This window comes from Balaenoptera physalus, assembly GCF_965194825.1.
Source record: "Balaenoptera physalus genome assembly, chromosome: 15".
Taxonomy (NCBI): Eukaryota; Metazoa; Chordata; class Mammalia; order Artiodactyla; family Balaenopteridae; genus Balaenoptera; species Balaenoptera physalus.
This window is the reverse complement of record NC_138894.1, coordinates 72,777,539-72,784,414: the sequence shown is the minus strand read 5'-3', so window position 1 is coordinate 72,784,414 and position 6,876 is coordinate 72,777,539. Positions and strand designations below refer to the sequence as shown.

The 6,876-nt window shown below is 39.3% G+C and overlaps 1 long non-coding RNA gene across 1 annotated transcript; it reads left to right on the top strand.

Annotated features, from left to right (window-relative positions):
* On the top strand, positions 1 to 4,549 carry LOC309643876. The gene is made up of 2 exons (XR_014254120.1): positions 1 to 80; positions 148 to 4,549. It is a non-coding gene; the product is annotated as an uncharacterized lncRNA (long non-coding RNA).
* Positions 4,550 to 6,876: the final 2,327 nt, after the last annotated feature.

The window sequence follows — 6,876 nt, the reverse complement described above, 5'->3', positions numbered from 1 at the left end:
TCTATTTTTGAACACTCCAGGCTAGGAAAAACAATGTTCTTTCTCTCCCTAAATTTCTATTTTAGTCCATAAAATAGAAAGTTTTAGGAAGTATAGAGAAGAGAGAAGAGAGCTTCTTTCCTCTCCCTTCACTCATTCTCCCTACAGGGTAGGTGCATAAAGTGTGTGTGTGGGGGGGTGATATGTCTGATGGGGAGATTTGGAGAAGGATAAATGCATATGCAGCCTGGGGTCCCCTCTCTTGTTTTCAGAGCAGCCCTCACAGTGATGCTAGCTGCCTTCTCTCTTCTAAGTGTTGCTTATAGAAATAGGCTCTGGCACTGTAGTTGAACGAGGGGAAGACTTGAGGTATTTTAGCTCCTCCATCTTAGTTTGTGTAAGCCAATTCAATTCAAAAGTATTAGTCTAATAGGTCAAGGTTGTGTTCTACAAGGAAACTTTACCAATGAAACTAATGTTTTGATTTTTTGTTGTTATTATTGTTATTTGGGTTTTTATGAGAGAGGGATTTTTTAAAGGCAGATTACACCAATAGATGAATGGCATAAATATCTAAATTTTTAGATTCAGGGGTTCTTATTTATATAACACCAAAATTCATCTTATCTGCTTGGAAAACTCCTAAGCATTCTTCAAAACCTAGCTCACATTGACCTCTCCTATGAATCTTTCCCGGAAAGAATTAATTACTCTCTGTTCCATGTGTTCATGGTACTTTCTGCATGCCTGTACTATATCACTTGCCACAGTTCTCACAAGTTTCTGTTCACATAGCCATTTCTTCTGTTAGAATGTGAGCTCCTTAAAAGCTGTATAGAATAACTATTAAGATAATAGGCTTGCAGCTAAACACTGGTTCTCTACCCTACTATTAATAGTTGTATGACCTTGAACATCTGATAACATTTCTGAGCCTGATTTTCTACATCGGTAAAATGGGTATGATAATACTGTAATGGGCAGTAGTTTTTAAGATATAAGGGATAGAAACCAATCTCAAAGTAGCTTAAGCAAGGACAGATATATAGATAGATATAGATATAGATATAGATATAGATATAGATATAGATATAGATATAGATATATCGATATAGATATAGATATATTCATTCATGTTGGGAAGCCCAAAAGGTGGCTTTAAGGCAAAGCTGGATCCACGGGTTCAAACATCATCACTAGACTCTCCCACTCATCAGCTAATAACTGTGATTTCTTCTGCTTCACCCTCAGGCAGTGTATTCCAGCAGCTCCAGGTTTAGCCAGGCCTTAGTTCTTGCAATCTAAGAAGTAGATTCCTCTATGAAGATATCATTCTCCTAAAAGAACTCTAACCCTGATTAAGTCATATTCCTGGAAGAAACACTGTCCAAAGGTACACCATGTACGCTTCATGGGGTACATCATGTGCCTATCCTGTGGCCAGGAAGTTTTCATTGATAATCCCATAAAACTTTAAATTCACATGGGGTGTGTGTATGTGTATGCACACACAGGGATGGAAGTTAGTCACAGTTTAGTGCAAAAAATAGAAACTACTCAAACTATTTCGAGCAGAAAGGTTTGTCATGCAGGGAATTACCAAAGGGGCTGGAGTAGTTAAAGTCAAGACACTGCTGCTGGGCTTCAAAATCACCTCACTATTGACTTCATAGTCATACCACTGCAACTGAGATGTAGAAGTCTAGAAACTGCTGTCAGCATTTTAATATGTCCCATGAAGCTGGTAAACACACAGTGGAAAGTAGGCTCTGGCAGCTGCTGAAGTTCACTTTTGCAGAGCCCTCACATAGCCACCACGAGGGCAAGTAGGCTGGCCTCCATCTCCCTTTCACTTTCTAAGCCTCAAGGGAGTGCATCTCACTGGCAGAACCTAAATCATGTCCAGAACCCTAACTGCAAGGGAGTGTTACTCAGGCTAGTTCTGGGAATGGAAGGAGATCATAGAAGGGAGGGATTTGGATGTTGACCACCAACAAACAATATTGAACACTGGCAACCAAAACTAACAAATCAGATAACTGGTTTTAAATATCTATTTTAATACACATTTTGCAGTTTTACACTGGACCAACTGACATATAAATCATAACTACCAATTTTTTCCACGTGTAATTCTAACTTCTTTAAGTATTTACAGGTCGAGGGACGAGTTTGCTTCTTAGTTCCCATGATTATTGTTATACAGTATCTATCTGTCACCTAACGACTTTATTTATTTTTATTTACTTATATTTTTTATACAGCAGGTTCTTGTTAGTTATCTATTTAATACACATTAGTGTATATATGTCAATCCCAATCTCCCAATTCATCTCACCACCACCACCCCCAACTTTCCCCCCTTGGTGTCCATACGTTTGTTCTCTACATCTGTGTCTCCATTTCTGCCTTGCAAACCGGTTCATCTGTACCATTTTTCTAGATTCCACATATATGCGTTAATATACGATATTTGTTCTTCTCTTTCTGACTTCACTCTGTATGACAGTCTCTAGATCCATCCACGTCTCTACAAATGATCCAATTTCGTTCCTTTTTATGGCTGATTAATACTCCATTGTATATATGTGCCACATCTTCTTTATCCATTCATCTGTCGATGGACACTTAGGTTGCTTCCATGATCTGGCTATTGTAAATAGTGCTGCAATGAACACTGGGGACCTAACAACTTTAATTCATTCCTCAAAAACCTGCTAAGTGAGAAAATGTTAAATGGGTAGACATTCCATTAAGTTCAATGAGAAAAATCAAGATGAATTTCAAAATACCCAAACAATTTTACAAAAAAGTGTCGATTAACACTGAAATAATTTCATATACATAATATATAGCAATTTTTAAATTTTATTTATTTATTTTTGGCTGCATTGGGTCTTCATTGCTGTGTACGGGCTTTCTCTAGTTATGGCGAGTGAGGGCTACTCTTCATTATGGTGCACATGCTTCTCATTGTGGTGGCTTCTCTTTGTTGCAGAACACAGGCTCTAGGTGCAGGGGCTTCAGTAGTTGTGGCATGTGGGCTCAGTAGTTGTGGCTCATGGGCTTAGAGCGCAGGCTCAGCAGTTACGGCGCATAGGCTTAGTTGCTCCGCAGCATGTGGGACCTTCCCAGACCAGGGTTCAAACCTATGTCTCCTGCATTGGCAGGTGGATTCTTAACCACTGTGCCACAAGGGAAGCCCTATAGCAATTTTTAAAAGAACAAATAAATAAAATTTGTACTTACAATGTAATTTAAAGAAAGTTTATTGTACTCACTAAAGAAGAGAAAGAAAAACTGATAATACGTGGCAGTTGGTGCAGCTGGTAGTTGGTGTAGTTTGGAAGGCACGGTTTTCTTTCTGCACCATTATGTTCATAAATATTTCAGCATTTGGTGGATTGTGGCTATCTTACATTCAAAATGCACTCAACAGTGAAAAGAAAAAAATAATTGAAACAAAATAGAAGCTCAGTATAAGAACATTTTGAAACATATGGAATCATGCACACATACATCAGACTAAAGAATCATGCTACTTCTTCTTGCTACTCTTGCTTAGGATATGTACAGAAAGCAAAATATCTGAGGCTCATCCAAACATACTGTACAGTTCAAATCTGTTCCATGTGCTATTTACTGATTAAAAACTGTTCTGTCAAGTGAATTGATGAGTCTTTGCCTAAAATCATAATGTTGAAGTATTACTTCTTTGTGGCATTTATTTAATTTGTTTCATGGTGAAAAACTGTACCAAAAAATGTCTAAAAAGTGATATATTTTTTCAACAGTTATGTCCCAAGGTCCTTAACTGAACAGTTGTTATGTAAGGTAAGTCTATACTTGAAAAATCTAAAGTACATGATTTCAGTAAATTTACTTGCATTGAGAGAAGGACCTTAGGCTCATAGGATCACATTAAGAATTAAATGAATTAACATATGTAAAGCACTTAGAACTGGGCTTGACACATAACAAGGGATTTATTAGTATTAAATAATATTAGTCTCAAATTTTAAATTATATACAGTTCTTAAATGTGTGATAGTCCACTCCCAGTTTAAAATCAAATTAAAAACCATATTGTGAAACTTTAAGCTAGACTGATGCTGGGCCAGGACAGTAGAAAACAACATTGCTGCCAACACCAATCTAGCAAACATTGAATAATAAGCAATAGCAGTCTACTAATGGAGAAAGGGCAAGAGTGTATAAAGAAATACCCTCTGTGGTACAAGCATATGGGAAAGTCCAAAAGCTTAGACTGGACCAGAAATACTGAAATAAACTTGCTCACATCCTAGCCTTCACCAAAAACAGGATAACACAGAGGAAATTGAAAATAGTAATGCACTAAAGGAATCTCAATTTTTGACTAGATGACTCAATGCCATACACACAGTCAACCAGAATAAGATATATTCTCATTTCCAGAAATAAATACTATTTACCTCAGTTTCTACTATTCTATATACAATGTCAAACATTGATTCAAAAATGTGAGACACAAAAAAGCAAGATACAAACAACACATGACAAGAGATAGAGTAATCAACAGAAACAGACCCAGAGATGACTCGGATGCTGGAAGGAACAGGCAAGGAATTTAACAACTATAATTAATATACTAACAACTGTAGTGGAAAAGGTGAACAATATGCATGAATAGGGAAATATCAGAAGAGAGATAAAAACTACAAGAAAGTTAAATGGAAATGCTACAAATAAAACACACGATAATAGAAATGAAGAATTGTTTTGACAGGCTTATAATTAGACTGGATTATTTCCAAGAAAAGAATCACTAAGGGGAGGGCTCAAGATGGCAATGTAGGAAGATCCTGAACTCACCTCCTTCCATGGACACAACCAATCTACAACTACATATGGAATAATTCCCTTGGAAGTAGATGTGAAAACTGGATGACAGAGAGCTTTCTCCACAAAGTGTAAAAGGACAGAACTGAGACAGGTAGGAGAAGCAGAGGGATGGTCTCACCAAGGAGAAGGCTTACCCCAGCTGTGGTTATTGACAATCAAATTGATCACAAAGGTATGGATCTCTTCCCTGAGGAGTGAGGGATTCAAGCTCCACATCATGCATCTTAACCTCTACAGCATGCACAGGAGAGACAAGCCCCCAAAACACTTGGCTTTGAAAACCAATGGGGAATGCACCCAGGAAAATTAAAAAATTGCAGGGAATGGAAAAGTCCACTCTTAAATGGCTCATATGCAAACTCACTCAACCCCAAAACCAGTGCAATAACACCTGATTGAAAAGCACTTGGACCATAGGTAAAGGACACCCACTTAGTAATCTTGAAACATCAGCCAGGGTGGTAGAAATCAGTTGAAATGATCCTTGGAGACTGAGACACTGACAGGAGCCATGTTTGCAATCTCAGGCTATTTTGCTAACAAAAGAATAGTCATTCTCCCTCTAACCTGTCAGTGTGAGTGGGTGCACCCCATTGAGAGCCCTGCCCACATCTGGGCCTTGTTTGTATGTTACAGCAAGCCAATTGATAGGCCCACCAGCACACACAGCAGTCAAGCACAGGCCCCACAGCTAGTCCAGGGGCCAGCCCCACCCACCAGCACAATGCAGCAGCCATGACCAAGTCCTGCACCTGGTCCAGGGGAGAGCTCCACCCACCAGTACACCACAGCAGCTGTGACTGTGGGCCCCGACAGCCATCCTAGGAACAGCCCCACCAATGCACCACAGCAGCAGCCACGCCCCAACACAACATAAAGGCACATGCAGCACATGTAAGGGACACTCCTTGAGCACCTGGCTCCGGTGGCCAGGCGGAATTGCACCTCTGAGCCCCACAATACATCTCCTAAATAAGGCTACTGCTTTAAGACCGACAGAAAAGCTGATATACCTAATACATAGAAACAAACACAGAGAATCTGACAAAATGAGAATACAGAGACATATGTTCCATTAAAAAGAATAAGACAGGGCTTCCTGGGTGGCGCAGTGGTTGAGAATCTGCCTGCTAATGCAGGGAACACGGGTTCGGGCCCTGGTCTGGGAGGATCCCACATGCCGCGGAGCAACTAGGCCCGTGAGCCACAACTACTGAGCCTGCGCGTCTGGAGCCTGTGCTCCGCAACAAGAGAGGCTGCGGTAGTGAAGAGGCCGCGCACCGCGATGAAGAGTGGCCCCCGCTTGCCGCAACTAGAAAAAGCCCTCGCACAGAAACGAAGACTGAACACAGCCAAAAATAAATATAAAAATAACTAACTAACTAAATAAATAAATAAATAAATAAAAAAGAATAAGACAAAACCTCAGAAAAAGGGGTAAATGAAATGGAGATAAGAAATCTACCTGATAAAGCGTTCAAAGTAATGGTCATAAAAATACTCACTGTACTCTAAAGAAGAATTGATGAACATTGTGATAATTTCAATAAAGAGATAGAAAATATAAGAAAATACTAAACAGAGCTTATAAGTGAACTGAAAAATACACCAGAAGGGTTTAACAGCAGACCAGATGATGCAGAAGAATGAATCAGTGAGGTGGAAAACAAAACAAAAGAACTCACCCAGACAGCGCAACAAAATGAAAAAAAAATTTAAGTGAGGATATTTTAAGGGACTCTGGGGACAACATCAAGTGGAATAACATTCACATTATAGGGGTCCCAGAAGGAGGTGATAGAGAAAGGGCACCAGAAAAATTGAAGAAATAGTGGCTGAAAAAGCTCCCTAATCTAGGGAAGAAAACAAACATCCAGGTCCAGGAAGCCTAGAGAGTTCAGAAAAAGATAAACCCAAAAAGACACACACCAAGACACGTTATATTTAAAATGGTAAAAGTTAAGGATAAAGAGAGAATCCTAAAAGCAGCAAGAGAAAAACAAACCAGTTACA